The 18,498-nt window shown below is 47.5% G+C and overlaps 1 long non-coding RNA gene across 1 annotated transcript in view; it reads right to left on the reverse strand.

Moving 5' to 3' along the window:
- Positions 1-18,498, reverse strand: part of LOC147999955 (uncharacterized) — a 39,016-nt gene that overhangs the window by 125 nt on the left and 20,393 nt on the right. The window lies entirely within an intron of this gene.

Genomic DNA, 18,498 nt, shown 5'->3' on the forward strand with positions numbered 1-18,498 from the left:
AAAACAAAGTGAGTTATGTAACACTCAATCAGGAAGAGGAAGCCAAGCCACTGCTAGCAATAAGTTCCAAGAAAAGTCTCTGTGTTCGGCTCCACGGTACGAGTTGTTGTGAGACAGAATTCAGCATTCCGGGAGGCAGCTCCGTAAGAAATGCACTCTGGGCTCTAAATCATGATAATGTAGAGTCCCATGAGACAATGACACGCCCAGAAGTTAAACAATGTCAGTTAGTGGTGTGTGTGTGTGTGTGTGTGTGTGTGTGTGTGTGTGTATGTGTGCGCTTGCATGTATGTCTGTGTGTATGTGTGTGCACACGTGCACATACATGCATGTGTGTGCATGCAAGTCTGTGTATATGTGTGTACAGTATGTGTGCACATATGTGTGTGCATGTGTGTATGTCTGTATGTGCATGTGTGTGCATGTGTGCATGCATGTATGTGTGATTGTGTGTACGTGTGTGTACATGTATGTATGCATGTGTGTCTGTGTGTATGTGCACATTTGCATGCGTGTATGTCTGTGTATACATACACATGCAAGCACACACATGTGTGCATATGTGTGTGCCCATGTGTGAGTGTATGTATGTGTTTGTGCCTGTGTGCATGTCTGGGCACCTGTGTGTGTGCATGTGTATGTCCATGTGTTTGCACATGTGTGTGTACATGCGTGTTTGTGTGCCCATACTCACGTCATATATGTATATGACAAGAAACAAAACTCCCTGGAAGAGGGAAGTGACCAGAAAGAGGGACAGTGCTGGGACCAATAAGAGCAGTACCTAGGCAAGAAGACATCATGCCAAAACCCATTGTATCCTATGCCAACCTGAAATCATTGATCTTTTAAGCCTCAGATTGTGTTGCTCCAAAACCCAAGGCTGTCTACCACACCCCTATATTTTCGTATGTAGCCCCGGGTTCTTAGTGTCTTTGGTTTCCACCAATAAAGCCACCCTGTAAAACTCGAGCCCTCATAAATACTACCTACAAACAAAGTGGCCCAAGGTGGCTTCCTAGGAACATTGTTACATTGTGTTCTGTTGTCATTGACAACCCTGAAAAAACGTCCCACAGTCTTTACTCCTAATAAGGGTAAAAATGAACGAGGGTCCCCATTACACAATTCTTGCTAGCACTTAATTGCCAGTGCCTGCTGGGATGCAGACACCCCCACCACCACCACCACCACCACCACCCCCACTCCCACCCCAAGGCCTTCTGCAAAGGGAGACTAGCCAAGGCCACACCACTCCTCTGAAACTTTCCTGATTGGAGGTGTTTTATTACTCATATAATTTTAATAGCATCTGGGTGATTATCGCAGGGGCCTGATACAACCTAAGTGTATTCTAAGGGCAGTACAAGTAGCTCCCTTTAAATTTTTAAGCAGAATCGAAGTTCACAAAAAGCACATGCTTCGGTGACAGCGAGATAGAAGTGGAGACAGTTTAGCAAGGCAGCCGAGTTCTTACTCCAGGGGCACTGGGACCCCGACAACTGCAAAACTCATTGCTCAGTGACTGTCTACAGTGAGGGCTGTAACAATTTCTAACTTACAAGGCGTCGTCTGGGAGTGTTGTAGGGAAAATGAACCAAGAAAATATTCTGGTTTTCTTAAACAAGAAGCCAACCAAAAGCAACTGGGGAGGAAAAATACTAACTCGGACATGAGTACGGACCCTGTGATACTGAGTAGTTTAACCACCATAGTGGAGGAGGCTTAGTGTCAGCGTTCACCGACAGGAAATGAGTTTTGTTAAATGCACAAGTACTGCTAACATGTTAGTAACTGAACCATAAATCCTTCCCAGTAAGCCGTCAGACGTGGTCTATCAGCAGCGTTCCACACGATGATGAAGCCGCTGCTGGTACAATAGGAGGCTGGGAACAGAATCCCTCCCAAATCCAGATGCTTGGACTCTTGAGAATTTTCCCTGGTAGAATGCCCAGCTGTGGAACAGTGAGACATCTTGAGAAAGGCAGGGCTGAGGGAAGAGGGCCCTGAACAGAATTATGTTTTAATTTTTTTCTTGTTGAGAGAGAGAGAGAGAGAGAGAGAGAGAGAGAGAGAGAGAGAGAGAGAGTAGGGAGGAGGGAGAGGACCTAGATGTGTGACATAGCACATATGTGGGGGTCGGAGGCAACTTTCAGGAGGCAGTTCTCTCTTCCCAGGGTCCAGGGATCGAACTCAGATTTTCAGGCGTGAGCAGCAAGCTCTTCTACCCGCTAAGCTCCTCCTCGCTGACGCTTGTTACAATTCCTTCAGATTGCCGAAAGAGGCTATGGCTTCTCTGCGTTATTGCGGCTTCTCCTCCCTTCAGCTCCCAGTCAAACACGCTCCACCATGCAGACTTCACAGCCCAGAGTTGGGGGCCACCCTCTCTCCCAAAAGGCTATCTGCCTTAGTCTTGGAGAAACTCCGAAGGTTTTCTCTGTTACGCATTTCATGTTTTGTCAGCATGCGTGAGTGCACCAGGTGCCATGCAGTTCCCATAGAGGCCAGGAGGGGGCGTTAGTCCCCTGGAACTGAGTAACATGATTGTGAGCCACCATGTGGTTGCTAGGAATCAAACTCACGTCTTCTGAAAGAGCAGCCAGTGTTCTTAACCACTGAGCCATCTCCCCAGACCCAGAGATTATTTTTAAGATAAAAACCTTTTCAGACATCTTTTTTTTTTTTTTTTTGGTTCTTTTTTTCGGAGCTGGGGACCGAACCCAGGGCCTTGCGCTTCCTAGGCAAGCGCTCTACCACTGAGTTAAATCCCCAGCCCCTCTTTTCAGACATCTTGAATTGATGTACACACCCGCTCCAGGTTTCCTGCTCTCCTCCTGATTCGCCTGCTGACTGACTGGAAACGCCGACCATGATGACACCAGTCTCGGTGTTTCTGTGATTAAACTATCCGCAGGTCATCAGCATTGGCGACAGATTAAAAGCTTTAGACAGGTTAAGGACAGGGTAAGGCTTTAAGATCAAAAGATACGGTCTCCCGGAAGGAATTCTGCCTTAAGACTACAAGACTCCCCTCATCTGGGGTTTATGTTAGAAGCAACTCAGGGCCTATTTGGAACCATGCACAGTGACGAATCTGCCCTGCGTTTTCTGTCTTGTATGCACCCCTATGAGACAGTTTAATTTGCAAGTTAGACATAATAAAAATTAAAAATAACAAGTGTAAAAAAATAGAACAAAAAAATAGAACAATTATGAAAATACATCCCATAATAGGGTCTTCCAAGCATCAGGAGGTGGAGCTTAAAGTAGGGCCCTCAGCCCCTCCTTCTCCACACGACATCACTTCCAGCCAAGGGAAATGAAGCTTTGTTCTGCTATGTGTACCCTGGGTGACACACTGGATCACCAGGTGACACACCAACTCACCATGTGACACAAGATCAATCACGGGTCCCAACCTCCAAAGCTAAAGGCCAACATAAGCCCTGTGTCTTCACCGCTGAGCCTCTGGCTGTGGAAGCACCAGAAGTGGGTGCCGTCCTCTCAATCCGGTTTCTTTCTGACACACCCGTCCAGTCGCCAGCTCCCCTCTATTGGATTTGGGGCCTTTTCTTTTTTTAGGAAAATAAGGGTCACCTGAACACAGTCCCTGTAACATCACAACAGAATGGAGACGATGGAAAAAGACTCATGTCCTAGGCAGGAAGAAGGAGGACAGCAAGAGACACCATCCCATCCTCAGAGCGGAGTGACAGGTAACATACAAAGTTACTGTGTGTAGGACTTCCCATTTAATATTTTCTGTCTGTGTGTGGTGGATAACTTCATGCAGAAAGGGGGACCACCACACAGCTTCAACTCCTGCCCAACATCTACCTAACCTGGCCCAGGACAGAGATTTCGTGCTTAGAAGATCCCCACAGTTCCCCGAGCCAGGCCCGACACAGCCACGTTCCTTTGTATTCTACCACAGCTGATTGATTGATCCAGGGCAGGGCACTCCTGGGTTACCCATCTTGAAAGAGGAATCTCGAGGCGTGTGCTAAAGTTTTATCTTTTAATATTTCACAAGGGAGGGACTTTGAAGTCCTGTAGTTATCGTTATAAAAAAATAATATGGTGAGGCCCATGCCAAGGTACGCCCCTGAGAAATTATGCCATGCAACAGATCCGGTGTAAAGGGGGCGTTGTTGGGGGAAGGGAGGGGAATGAGAGCCTGGGAAGGGGTACAGTGAGCCAGGAGGGCAGAGGGGAAGGGAGAGGGGTGATGGCCTGGAGAAGGAGTAGAGTCAGACAAGTGGAGGGGTAGACTGGCAAACAGACTGGGGCAGAGTCGTGACAGCAGAGAAGGGAGGAGGGCTCACAGAAGGACAGAAAGGGGGAGGGGGAGAAAGAGAGAGATGGAGGGAGAGAGGGAGAAAGAGGGGGAAGTGGGGGAGAGGGAGAGGGGGAGAGAGAGACGGGAAGAGGGAGTTGGAGTGGCAGGCAGTCCTTTTATACCCAGCCCACACCAGGCACACCTGACAGAGGTGGCGGGTAATGATGTAAGCCATTATGAAGTCCCTGGGAGGAGGCTAGTGGTCTCACCTGTGAGCCAGCTAACGGTTATTGCTATAACTAATATCATTTCCTCTCTTTTCAAACTGACTGATAATTTTAAACAAACTGCCTGGCTATTTGATGGTTAGCCAACACCAGGTTTGGAACATGTGATCATTCGGCCATGGGGGAAAGTTTACATCCCAAGGTGCTGCACACAGAGGTGGTATTTTCTTGGTTGGGATAGGAGTCTAAATTTTAGAAATCTAAACTCCTAAGTAACGGTATAAAGTTAAACTATAATCCTACGGGGGGGGAATGTCCCACAAATTTCCAAATATTTCTTTTTCAAAACACTCTTGTATTTCTAAATACTTGGACCTAAATGCTCCAGGCCCCTGATTAGGAAGGGATGTTTTCTTCTAAATTCTTGCCTGCTAATCAGAAACAAACAAGCAGCATACAGTCTCCCTCGTTCCCAGCGGAAGGGTAATCACGATTACCAAGTCATTTGGTGGTGTGGCTATTGACCAGAAAATCAAACTAATGAGACCACACCACCCACAATGTATGTTTCTCAGGGTCAGCCATCCACAGCCATTATTGGAGGCTTTCCTGGGAAGGACTGTCAGCCAAGAGAAGCTGCCTGAAAACCCTTTAAAGAACTGGTCATACTAGGTCCTGGTGCCCCACCAGTGACTACTGAAGGAAAATTGTTCCCTCTCTCTCTCTCTCTGGTCATCAAAAAGACCAAAATGTCACAGAAAAACATGGCAGAAGTGGAGGTCCCAGCACCTGTCAGTCTCCTGGGGACTGAGCATAAATTCCCAATGACTGTGTCTCACATGCATCCACGTCCCAAAATGTCCCCACTCGAGACCTTGACCCTGAGGGGCTTCTCCAGCCCTTACAGAACCCTGAAGTTCTCGTCTCTGTCTGTTCTTGTCCAGTCCCTGTTGTGGATGCTGTAGGAAAGGAGCCCAGTCCTGTGGATGAAGATACGGTGTGCGTCTTCAAGGTGCACACCAATGTGTGCCGTCAACTAGAGCCAGCCTAAAAGCTAACCAGACACGGAGCAGGTCTGCAATTCCAGCACTCAGCCCTTCAGACCTCTGAGGCAACAGATCACAACTTCAAGGCCGGCCTGAGCTTCACAGAAAGTTCCAGGCCAGTCTAGACTTAAATAAATAAATAAATAAAAAATAAATAAATAAATAAATAAGTAAGTTTTCAGGAAGCGATGGGGTGTGGCTCAGTGGTAGAACAGTCGCCGTAGTCAAAGCCCCAGATTTAACCCCCAGCATCTCACAAAACTAACAAAACACCAGTCTCTCATGAGACTGAAGAGACGAGTGCTGAGATCCGACACAAAGCCCTGGGCTTTCAGCTCCTGTAGAACGGTTTGTCTGAGTCCTTACTGTGGGTGAAAGTTGTTCCCTGTCACAAAACATGAACAAGGCAGGTCCTTCACCCTCTCCAGGCTTCTGTCTGGTGGAGCTGACAGCAAAATAGACTGAGTAATTTTTGCTTAACTGGGAAAGACAGTCCTGTAGAAACCCACGGGCAGAAATGAATTTGAGAAAGAGAGGTGAAATTTAGCTTGGGCATTTCCCCGTCAAAAGTCGAAAGGCAGTTAAATTCAGGGGTCTTTGGAAGTAGAAGAGAAAAACGATCATATAGGTGCCAGATGTGATGGTACAAGCCTGTGTGACCTTGGTATTCCAGAAGCTGAAGCAGGGGGAGCACAATGCTGCACCAGCCTGGGCTTCCTGAGCCCCCAGCAGTGTGGCAACTTACAGACTCAGAAGCCTGAACTGTGATCCCCATTTTCTTCTAGTCTGAAGTGATGGAAATTTCTTGCTCATTGTTAGAGGCTGGGAAGTGGAGGCCACACATGAACAGAGCCTCTTCCCAGGTCATAGCTGGCTTCTCTCTGTCCTTGTCTAGTAGACAGGACAAGCTTCCTCCCTGGGTTCTCTTTTACAGGAACGTAAATTCCATTCATAAAGGTTTCACACTTATGATCTAATTCCCTCTCCCCAAGGAGCCTCAGATAGTTATAATTGGGCTCTGAAGCCTCTCCGGAAAGTTCATCTGTTGAAAGATTAGTCTACAATGTAGCAGCGGTCGGGGCGGGGCTTCAACCCGTTATTCGCTCCTGGGAGCTGTGGTCAGGAATGGAAACCTCACTCCTCTGGGAGAGCAGGTACACACTCCCAGCTGCTGAGCTGCCTTTCTATGAGAGTCTGACTCACAGGATGAACAGGATTAGAGGCACACATTTTGGAGTGGAAATGGACAAAGGCCACCACCAAGCACTTAGAGGAAGCAGCGGGGAGTAGCCAAGATCCCCTTCCTTAGAAACCTGTGCTGAGGACTCAAGAGCCAGAATATGAGGGACCTGAAGATGGGAAATTGTTAAATGAGTGTGAGGCTTGGTGTCTAGAGCCTCCCTTCAGACAATTATGCAAGAGCACCCGCGTCTCCCACCTGTGGCGCTAGAAAGTCATTCTGCAGTTTTTGGACTGGAGACTCCTCCAAAGTCCCAGAACCAACCCCACAGCGGACGGACATGCTGAATGCCACGATACTATAACCTCCAACTCAGAACCAATGTGAACTCTGTCTCCCTGGGGTGGAGACAAGGCTCAGTGTTCAAGGCACTTGTCGCTCTCGCAGAAGACCAAGGTTCAGCTCCTCGCATCAGCATGGTAGCCCACAATCGTCTGTAACTCCGGTTCCCCTTGTCTAGTAGACAAGGTCCCCTCTGGTCTCTGCAAGGACAAGGCACACATGTGTGGTGCGTACACATAAAATAAGCCTTCACACAAACCCTTCATCTCTTAGGTTTGCAGGGGTGAATCGTCGTGATAACAGGAAAGGTAATTGAGGCAGAAGATAGGGCTCAACACTTAAGAGCAACTGCTGTTCTATCAGAGCATAGGAGTTTACGAGAGTCCAGGTACATACAATTACAGGTACATACAATTACCAAGTTCAGGTACATACAATTACCAAGTTCAGGTACATACAATTACCAAGTTCAGGTACATACAATTACAGTTATGAACCAACTGCAGCACCCACTCCAAGGGATCTAACTCCCTCTTCTGGCCATCACACACATGCAACCTTCACACACACAGACACAGACACACATACACACACACGCACGCACACGCAAATAAACAAATTGATTTAAAAATGTTTAAGAAAGAAAATACACAAAGGCAACAGTGTGTGTTGTTTATTTTTTAGGCTCAATATTTAGAACACTAAAAAGGGTAAAAGCAAAAGAGGAGAGGGTCACCATGACGTGAAGGAAACCCTGAGGACCAGTGTCCTGTCACTGGGATGACATACTTGAGTGACTTACAAGGAGGAATGTTTCATACTAACCCATGGTTTCTGAGGCTCCAGCCTGAAGTCAAATGTCCCCATCTTTCTGTGTCTATGTGAGGCAGAGCATCTGGCAGGCAGCATGGAGTAGAGAAGATGCCTCACTTTGTAGAAGCTGCCCCTCCAGGGCCACGCATGACCTAACACCTTCCAACCACATCCTACCACCCACCTCACCAGAACACCACTAACTAAAGCCAAGGCCTGGAGCACTGGGTCTTGGGAGACACCCAAGGCCTGGAGCACAGCAGCCACAAACCCACTTCGAATGGACAATACCATGACCCATTCTCAAGAATGTACCGTGCTCTGTGCACACACACCTAGGAACCAACCAAACACAGAACATCTTCTGTGCAGTTAAACCTACCTGGTCACACCCCTAATGAACAAGCACCCCTTCTTCCTCATCCAAATACAATAGCTATTAGGAGAATATTTACCCTGTATGAAGTCTGATAAGAAATGTAAAGACTGAGAAGAACTTGGGAGGGTGTGAGTAGTTTCCGTGATGCATCTTGTAGACCGAGGCTTGAAAATCATAGATTTCTCGGGATTATGAGAGAAATCCCCCATGAAACAAGACAGATTGTTTGAAATTCTAATGGTAAAGGATTTGGGGAGATCTAGGATTTTAAAAAAAAAGACCCCCAAGAAATGAAAATCACGTCCTGTTCAAGCTTCCAAAGGCAACATGAAATGCTAAGAGACACAAGAGCAAAGCCCATGATATTCTCTGAGGAGAGGCGCCCCAGTCAGACGCCCACTGCCTAGTGACCACCCTGACAGAAATACAAAACTGAGCCTTTTCCAACAGAAAGTAGACAAAGAAGTGAGCTCCTCACGCATCATGCATAGCGAGAAGGGATTCTCTTGGTTTGGGTTTATTTTTATATGTCTGAGAATTTTTGCTCAAACCTACCCCTCCCTCTTGTAATCCTCACATATCCATAACCACTTCACAGAGGGATTCTTAGCCACAAATGAAGTCAGTAGAAAGGTCATCAAAAAGCCAGTTTGTGGTGGTGGCACACACCTTTAATCCCAGCACTCTGGAGGCAGGGGCGGGTGGCTCTCTGTGAGTTCAAGGCCATCCTGATCTACAGATCAAGTTTCGGAATAGCCAGAGATACTCAAAGAAGCCCTGTTTGGAAAACCCTCAAAAGAACTTAGGAAAGAAGAAAGTCAATAGGAAAGTGAAGATTCAAAATGGCAAAACACTTGACAGAGAGGTCTATGGTGAGACAAGCTGTGCCTGTCCTGTATGGAGCTAAGAAACAGACCAGATGGAGAAGAAAATACCCCTGTGTAAAAACTCTCTGTGGCTTGGTGGTACACCACTTGCTTGGATGCTCAAAGCATAGTTTGATCTCCAACATTCAACTAAAAAAGAAGTTGCTAGTCAATGAAACAGGGTTTTCTCTATCGATTTGTGCAAAAACACACACACACACACACACACACACACGCACACACATACACAAACAGACACATACACACACATACATACAGGAGCGGCTTGACTATGGCCCTTGATGTTATGGCCCTGCGAGTTTGGCCCTAGGGCCCTTGTGCTTCTTTTCACATGCTGAGGAGAACCAGAGAGACAACTAACTAGATGAGGTGCCCATTACTTATCAGGAGAGGCTCAACTTCCACAATCTCATAAATTATTGCCATCTGGCTCCTACTTTTTCGCCCCTGGGCTCAAGTAAGAGGAATGAGAAGATGACCCGATGTAGTTTCCTCAGTGATGGGCAACTTCCTTTGACCCTTGATCAATCTAAGACATGGTGCCTTGGGGGCAACAAGGTGATCCTATGACAGATAAGGCTGGGGTTCGAGAGGTCGATCCTAAGACAGAGGTGGCTACACCCCGTTTAAACGTACGGGCCAGTCAAATGCTCCTCTGCCCAGTTTCTCCCCCAATAAACACACACGTATAGCCCAGAACGGTGTGTTGCAGCATAAGTTCATTCCTAGCCATTGGGGTGCAGTCCTAACTGTAAGAGTGGCTCGCCATGGCCGAGCTGGGCACTCTGTGAGGCATGTCTGGTCTCTCTCAGACCACTACTTCCACCTAATGGTCTTTTCTAAAAGAATAATGGGGGAGATGTAGTGAGCCATATTGGATTTGGGCCTGGCCGCTTTGTGACTGCATAGCTCAAGGTGGCTACGTGACTCTGGGCTGCATAGCCACAGAGGTTCAACCTTGAAATGACTGCCATACAGACATGAGATTGTTGAACTAAAGCCTCTCCCAGGAAGACCCTGGGAGCAATGACAGGGTTTTTCAGCCTGAGCAAAACACCGGATGTCCCTGAGCAGATTCCTGAGAAGGGTTCGACCTTTTCAAAGAACATGTCACGGGAAGACTGTTGCCTCTTTGTTATAGGAGGATATCTTGCAGTGTAGTGATTCACCTTATATCCTTGGGCACTTCCCAAACTCCCCCACCCTAAGCTTCAGTTCCTGCTTCTATTCCTGCCTCAGAGCTTTAAATGCGGTACATTTCTCTCAATAAACGAGACCTTGACAACAGAACTTTTGCTTGGTCTCCTTCTTCTCTCGCCCCCCATTTAGGCCCAAGGGTAGCGCCCCTTCGGGACCCTGAATAACTGGGTCCCCGCTGGTGGGGACAATATACACATACATACACACACATACACACACATACACATATTGACTAAGAATACGTAATAAAAGAATTATAGGTAGAACTTAATCTTCTGCAATGGCTAATACTCTTGGTCACCTGACTGGACTTTAGAATCACCTGGGAACACGCCTCTGGGTGCGTGTTTCTGTTTGGACATTTCTGGAGAGATTAAATGAACAGGCTGGGTGCTGAGACTGAAGAGACAGCCTGGTGGATGTGAATATTCTTCTGCTTCCTGTACACTGACACAACACGGTGGCTCGCCTTAGACTCCTCACCATCTTGCCCCGTCTCTGCAATAACAAACTGGATTCCCTGAAACCACCAGCGGACATAATGTCTTCCTTCAGTGTGTTCCGTGGTATATTATCACGGAAGTAAGAAACTAACCAATAGAGAACGCTACTTTAGTGCTTTTTTTTTTTTTTTTTTTTTTGGTTCTTTTTTTTCGGAGCTGGGGACCGAACCCAGGGCCTTGCGCTTCCTAGGCAAGCGCTCTACTGCTGAGCTAAATCCCCAACCCCGCGAGAACGCTACTTTAAAGGAGTGGGGCGCTGTGTTAAATCTGACGACGTTTTTCACAGGCGTTTGTAGCTGTGGGCCAGAGAGGTCCCAGAATGTTTCCATCATTGTTAGGGTGCACGCGAAGCCCAGACACCTGACTTCAAGTCCTAGCATTCAATGTTTGCCACTTCCGCTTTAGTCTTTTTGTCTAGTCCTTCCATGTCTCCACTCCTCCGTGTTTTAAATGGAATGTTTTATTTGGAGCCATTGTACGTTGTAAGTGTATAACTTTTCATTTGTAATGGCTCACAATTAGCAGATGGTCTTGAATCCTGATTGGGGGGACGGGATGGAATTTGGACATCAGAACAGTGTTGGGACCGTTAGGAGATGAGAGCATTTGAAATTAAACTGAATGCATTTTGCATTATCATTTTCCATGAGCCCAGGGTGGGATGTGATGGTTTAAATGCAATGTGTCTATAGGGCTGTAGAGACAAATGAGCACTTGTTGCTGCTCATGCAGAGGACACAGTTCAGCTCCTACCACCACATCAGAGAGCTCACAACCTCCTGTCTGTCGCTCCTGTTCCGGAGGACCCAATGTCCTCCTCTGACCTTAGTGGGCACCTGCACCCATGTAGTGCATAGATATATACACTCAGGTGCACGCGCGCGCGCGCACACACACACACACACACACACACACACACGTGAGTTTAGCCAGCACCATGGCTCGCACCTGTAAATCCCAAGACTCTCGAGGCTGAGACAGGAGGACCTCCACCTTTGAAGCCAGCCTGAGCAGTGTAGTAAGTACCTGGCTAACCCATCGTACGCAGGGAGATTCTGTCCTTAAAAAACAAACAAAAAAATAACAAAAACAGTGATGTGCTGGGTGCCAAGGGGTGGGGTTGGATGGACTTTTAGATCACCGAGGAGACACGTTTCTGGACCTGTTGTCTATGAGCACATTTCCAGAGAGGTTTAAATGGGGAAGGAAGACCCACCCTAAAAGTGGGCTGAACCAATCAGGGAGAGGAGCAGGAAACTGGCAGCATCAGCGGTTACCTCTCCTGACCAACCACCCACATTGTGACCGCACGCCCACACAGTGACCTCACGCCGACGCAGTGACCTCACCGCCTCCATCGCGTCTGCAGACGTACCTCCTTACCGTGCTTTTCTTGCTGTGACAGTAGGACATTTAAAAACAATTAACCAGCAACGCGTATTCAGAGGCCCTAGAAAATACGTGGACGCGTATTTTTACTTTTGGCAACCCACTGCCCCCATCCGAAATTGAAAGCTAGAATTTTGAAAAGCAAAAGATATTCCAGCCTTTCCATCACCGTTCTTTGCCTTCGTTCCCAAGAAATATTTTAGGAGCAACACCCCGAGTGGTGAAGAGATACAGTGTGAACCTCCCCCAGATACGGCAGTCTCATTTCTGCTCACTCTCTCCCGCTAAACTTAAGGAAAGCTGAGTTTAAAATATGTCTAAATACAGCGTTTAGTTTTAGGAAAGCTTTCTGTGCGTGGGGTAGGTCCGTGGTAGAGCACAGGCCACGACTGCAACAGTAAACTAATTAATTAATTGAAATGCCTTCACTCATAGAAAATTATTTCCCCCTTTCTCCCCTCCATCAACAAAGATATGAGGAGAGTAAAATTTAAATATTTAGAGATGGCGTGCATTTAACCTAATGAGGGTGAGTTCAGAAGTTGGTAAGCTGTAACCTGCAGGTCAAATCTAGCCCTAAATAAAGTTTTATTAGAACACATATATTTACATTCTGCCTGTGTCCGTTTTTTCACATTGTCACAGTTTCTCTCAGCAGCCACAGTACCCCACCCCATTGACCCGCATCTCTTTTGCTAACAGCAGGCTCTGGTTTTTACAGAGACAACTTCTGCAGGGTGTCCCCACATCAAAGCCTGTAGTGACCCTAGGTGGCTTTCTCCCTGTGTCCTTCCTTCTCCCTCGATCTTCTCTTGTAACTACCATCGAAAGAATTCAGAGGGGCTGGAGAGATGGCTCAGCGGTTAAGAGCACTGACTGCTTTTCCAGAGACCCTGAGTTCAAATCCCAGCAACCACATGGTGGCTCACAACCATCTATAATGGGAACTGACAACACCCCCCCCCCTTGCTGGTGTGTCTGAAGACAGCCACAGTGTATTCATACACATAAATAAATCGGGGACGGCAATGGCTTCTGCTTGCTCTTTATCAGAAAGCATCCTCTGTAAGGTAATAATCTTTTAAGATTTAGATAATTAACTGTTTATGGCCTTCCAAGACGTTCTGAATGGCTCGTCTCATTCATCTCTTCAGAGTCCTGACTGGGGTTATCCCTCACACCATTACTTGGGTCCTGCAGTTCCAGGTCCTTTTTTTTTTTACAACCTGCTAATAACCGCTCAGGTACCTAATCCTGCTCTAACTGTAGCATTTGCTTTGGGGAACCTGAGATCCTTCTGACCTCCTTCCCCACAAGCCAGGAAGGGATGGTAAAAGAGACAAAGGCTTATTCATGTCTGAGTCTGAGGGGGGTAACAAAAAGATGACCATCTCAAAAAGATGCCTTATTTCTCAAGTTTGTCCTCCCAAGTTTGGGGGGACAGTGAGTAGGAGGTCTAGACGGCCCACAGCCATGGCCTGGGCTGGCAGAGTCTTTGTCTTTAGGTCCATGTCTTGGACAGGTGGAAGGTGCCTTTTTCTCTGGGGGCCCCCTCAAGCCTGGACTCCCGATAGCTTGCTCATATATTTTGCACATGAAAGGAGAGATGACAGCCTGGTGTCTGTGGTGGCTGAAGGGAGGCGCAGATGCCCCCTCCTTACACGTTAAAGGACTCCTGGGGGCCACTACAGAAAACCACAGGCCCGCAAAGTGCGCGGATGTGGACTCCACTCCCAAGAAGTGCATCTACAAGCTGCCTCCAGCACCTACGGCTCAGGGAGCCTTCAGGAAGAAGGGCCGGGAAGACTATAAGAGCCAGAGGAACGCAGAGTGCGCTGGGGTTAGCTCTCTTAGGGATGTCAGAAGCCACGCCCATAAAGTCTCACCAACATGACTGTCCAAACGTGATCTGGACAAGGGCGACTCTATTGACCATGCCAAACTGGACAGACCACTCTTCAGTCTTACAAAGAACTATGGGAAACTAAGGAATGCTGAGAGCAGGAGAAATTGTCTTACCCTGGGAAGAGCTCACCCACTGAGCATCCAGTGTCAAATGGTCAGCACGGAAAGTGTACACATAAGTAACATTGCTCAGACCGAACATGCTATATTAGGAGAGAGAGAGAGAGAGAGAGAGAGAGAGAGAGAGAGAGAGAGTTTTAAAAGAGAGCAATACGGGGTGGAAGGAAGGACTTGGAGGGAGAAAAAGGAAGGGGAAAAATGACTTAATTATAGTCTCAAAAATTAGAAGAACTAATAAAATAAAATGTCCCCTCTGTCCGCCAGAAACCTTGTCCATTCTCCCGGCGTGGGACCTAGGTCGTTATGGCAACAGTCTGAAGAAGCAAAAACATCCGCCGTCTCTGCGTTCAGAACAAAAGTTTACTGGGCCCTGAAGGGAGAGGTGAGAGTCCAAGTGTTGTCAGAGTTTCCTAACGTTTCTAGTAATTACTGTAATTTTTAATTAGGCAGTCGATCCAGCTCTGAATTTTAGAGAGATCACCACCGCCACCACCACACCTGTATTTCAATGCCCTCGTTAGTTTGGGGGGGAAAGGCCGTGACTTTCAGGCTTACCAGAACTTCATCTTCTTCCAGAACAATGGCTGCCAACTTGAAAAGCTTGTACCTCTACGGAGACTCAAAATAAAGGGAGCTCCTAGCGGTCAAAGTCTAGTCTCTCAGTCTTAGGGTTTAAATCTCGGCCGTAACCAGACAGAATACACCAAGCCAACCTGGCTCCACGTGGAGAGGTTTAATGAGAGAAGAAGAGTACAAGAGGAGAGGAACAAAGGAGGCCAACCACGGCACGTGGAGGAATGGGGGGAGAAGGGGATGGGGAGAGAAGGGATAGGAAAGGGGTGCAAGAGAGAGAGGAGGGGACAAGCAGCCCCTTATATAGTCAGGCACAGCTGGCTGTTGCTAGGCAACTGGGGGCGGAGCGTACCTGGCTGTTGCCAGGTAGCTGTGGGGGCGGAGCTTAGACAGAATACCAACAGTCAGGAGCTTGTAAGGGAGCTAGGTGTGCAGGAAGTTTTGGCCAAATATTTCCACTTAGCAAGCTATCATCTGGTAACATGGGAACCTTTAGAAGGTATTCATACAACTCATTAAAAGAAAGCAAAACACTTATTTACTGAACCTCAGGCAGAAATGGGAGAAAAGGCAGCTAGGGCATGCTCCTGTCTCCACAGTCTCCTCCCCTCTGCGCGTTAACTTCTCTGGACCGGACCCGGGTAAAGAACTCCTGGGAAGTTCTGAATCACTAAATCTTGCCGTCTCCACCATGCGAAGGACAGTGAGTCTGGAAATCTTTTCTGATCCGCCTGAGGGAGATTTTGTCAAGCTGAGGATGAGATTGGGCACCAGGCGTGACTCCTGCTTTTGAGCCTCTGCTCTTAGGCTCAGGGCCTCAGGTTTTACACCAAGAAAATCTCCCTGACAGTGTCAGCCACCAAGGCTATCCCTTGACAGCGTCAGCGGCCAAGGCTATCCCAGCGTGAGAGGAACGCCCACCCCTGCCCTGTTCCGCGTTGCGCCCCACTCAACATAAATGAATTATTAACTAATTACATAGCGTTCCAAGAGCACAGGAGCAAGAGCCACAGGGACATCCACCATTTGCCATTTCAAACAGGAGGATGATTAAGATGCATGAATTAAGAACTTTCCAGATTCAAGATGTTTTCTGCCTTAAAATAATTAATAATCTTGATTTTATTCCCTCGTTGAATAAATTTACTTACTTCAAGAACAGCAGATCTACCCAAATCCAATAGTAATCACAATAAAAAGATTTCTAACAGAAACCTTCTGCTTCCTTTCTGGTTAAAAAGCGATTTCACTTTTGAGCGAACGGGGGAAAATCTATAATGAGGGTCTGCTTTTATAGAAATGCTCACCAGCGGGGCTGGGGATTTAGCTCAGTGGTAGAGCGCTTACCTAGGAAGCGCAAGGCCCTGGGTTCGGTCCCCAGCTCCGAAAAAAAAAGAACCAAAAAAAAAAAAGAAAGAAAGAAATGCTCACCAGCGTTCTAACTATATCACAAGCCAGAGGCCTACAGTGTTTCTTCATACTGTCGTGAGGGACATCAGGACCCCTCCCCCTTGAGGGTCTTAGTCTCATTAATAAAAGAATTTAGGGAAAGACTCGAAAGGGAGCTCAATGAGGAAGAGAGAAAGCCGTGTCATTTGGGTTAAGCATGGAGGTTGGACACGTGGTGGGCAAGCAGGCAGGCAGAGAGCTGTAGAGAAAGGGTGGAGCCCATGTTGTAGAGAAACCATGCTTAGATAAGAGAAAAACAGGGTGAGGTTATCCTTTCAGAGTAAGACAGAAACATGCCGGCGTGCAGGAGTCTGCATGGCCACAGCTCTGTCACCAACTGCACAGAGATAGAGGTGCAGGGAAGGAGACTATGTTGTCACATTTAAAGGGTAATGGCTCCTCCCATCTCTCTAGCAAGGCTTAACATGAATCCTCCCACCTGATAGTCGCACCCTTGGCTAGAAGATCGACCCACCCAATTAGAGTAGCTCAAGGTGTTAAGTCCCCGCCTTGGCCAGAGAAATAGTTTTCTCTAAGGGGCCTCCACAGAGCCCCAGTTAAGGCTGCTGTATCGAAACCTTGCAGGTTTCTTGCATGATTCGCAAATTTAAGAATAAACTTTAACACATGCGTGTTCATTGATCTTTCATGAAGCGAGTCAGAGACCTCGGGATACAACCATCCCTCAGTGACTGGATCCCCCAGCTGAGGACCTAACACTGAACTTTGGAGAGAGGCTTCTCAGTCAAGTCATAAGTGAGGAGAAGGTAAGCATGAAGGTAACTGTGAATACAAATTAAGGTTGTGTGAGAAAATGGCTTCGAATTCATACCATGAATCAAATGAGCTGAAAGATATTTCTCCAGAGGTTTTCGAGTTTAGAGTTTTACTCTAAAGAAAGGGTTCTTCTGCCTTCTTCAGCTGCCCATCCAGATGTTCAGTGAAATCTAGAAATTCACCTGGTGCATGCAATACACTCTGGCTGTTCCCCAACACCTATCCAAACCCCACAAAATCTCTTCTGAGAAAAGAAAGGAAAAGAATGGAGGAGAGGGGAGAAGGAAGGGGAGGGGAGAAGGGAAGGAGAGAAGGGAGGGAGAGAAGAAGGGCGGAGTGAGGAGAAGGGAAGGAGAGGACAAGGGAAGGGAGAGGAGAAAGGAGAGGGAGGAGAAGGGAGGGGAGAGGAGAAGGGGGAGATAAGAGGAGAGAGGGAGGAGAAGGGAGGGAAAGAAAGAGAGGGGTGAAGAGAAGGGAGGGGAGAAGGAAAGGGGAAAGGAAGGGAAGGGGAGGAGAAGGGAGGAGAAGAAGGGAGGGAGGACCCTTGGATATGTTTCCAAACAGCATCCCCTCAATTACTCTACACCACACTGAGTCAGGTAAGGAAGTCTGTCTCCCACGGATCCACACTGTTACTAGCAGAAGAACCAGGACACTAAGAACAAATCAGAAACAGCCAACTTGTGATTCCAGATCAGAAACCCAAACCTGTTGGTGAGGCCCAAAAATACCACGTTCCATTAGTCAGCAAAGACAAGCTGAAGTACCCCACGGCAAAAGGCACCGATGGGAAGAGCCTTGGGCATCTCGAGTTATGAAGAAAGCTGACTGGTTTAACCTCACTCTTCATATACCTACAGCTCTTTTTTTATTACACCTGGTCACACCATAAATATGTGAAGCCCTCAAAACCCACAGGCTGGAAGCTGGAACTTGACCCATGGAACCTGACCGAGTATGAAAATATTATAACAGGCGCTTTGGGGAAGAAAGTGCACAGGGTGGCATTTTCTGCGGCTTAGCAGTTGAGCCAGGGAACATGACCCCCACCATCTAAGGTGGGGAGCTACGATGTCTTTGCTTTAGTCCTCATGGCTCCCTTCCTCACTTCAGGTCCTTCTTCTCACCATGGGTTGTATCTGAGAGCTTTTCCACCCACGCCCAACTCTGAGACTCCTTATCTCTGAATAGATGCCTAGGCCATGAGCTAGGTCTTGTTCTGCGACTCGCTCGTAACTTAGTTAACTCCTTCAGTCTATTCTACGAGGACCACATGGCTGGCTACCTCTTCTCAGTGTCATGTATCTGTCTCCTCAGAGTTCCGGGTGAAATCTCCTCCCGTGCCTGACTCTATCCCAGAGTTCTTCTCTCCCAATCCAGAACTCCCACCTCCGATTTCCTGCCTGAGCTAATAGGTCATCAGCTTTTT

Source organism: Rattus norvegicus, chromosome 17 (genome assembly GCF_021556685.1).
Source record: "Rattus norvegicus strain SHRSP/BbbUtx chromosome 17, alternate assembly SHRSP_T2T, whole genome shotgun sequence".
Lineage (NCBI taxonomy): Eukaryota > Metazoa > Chordata > Mammalia > Rodentia > Muridae > Rattus > Rattus norvegicus.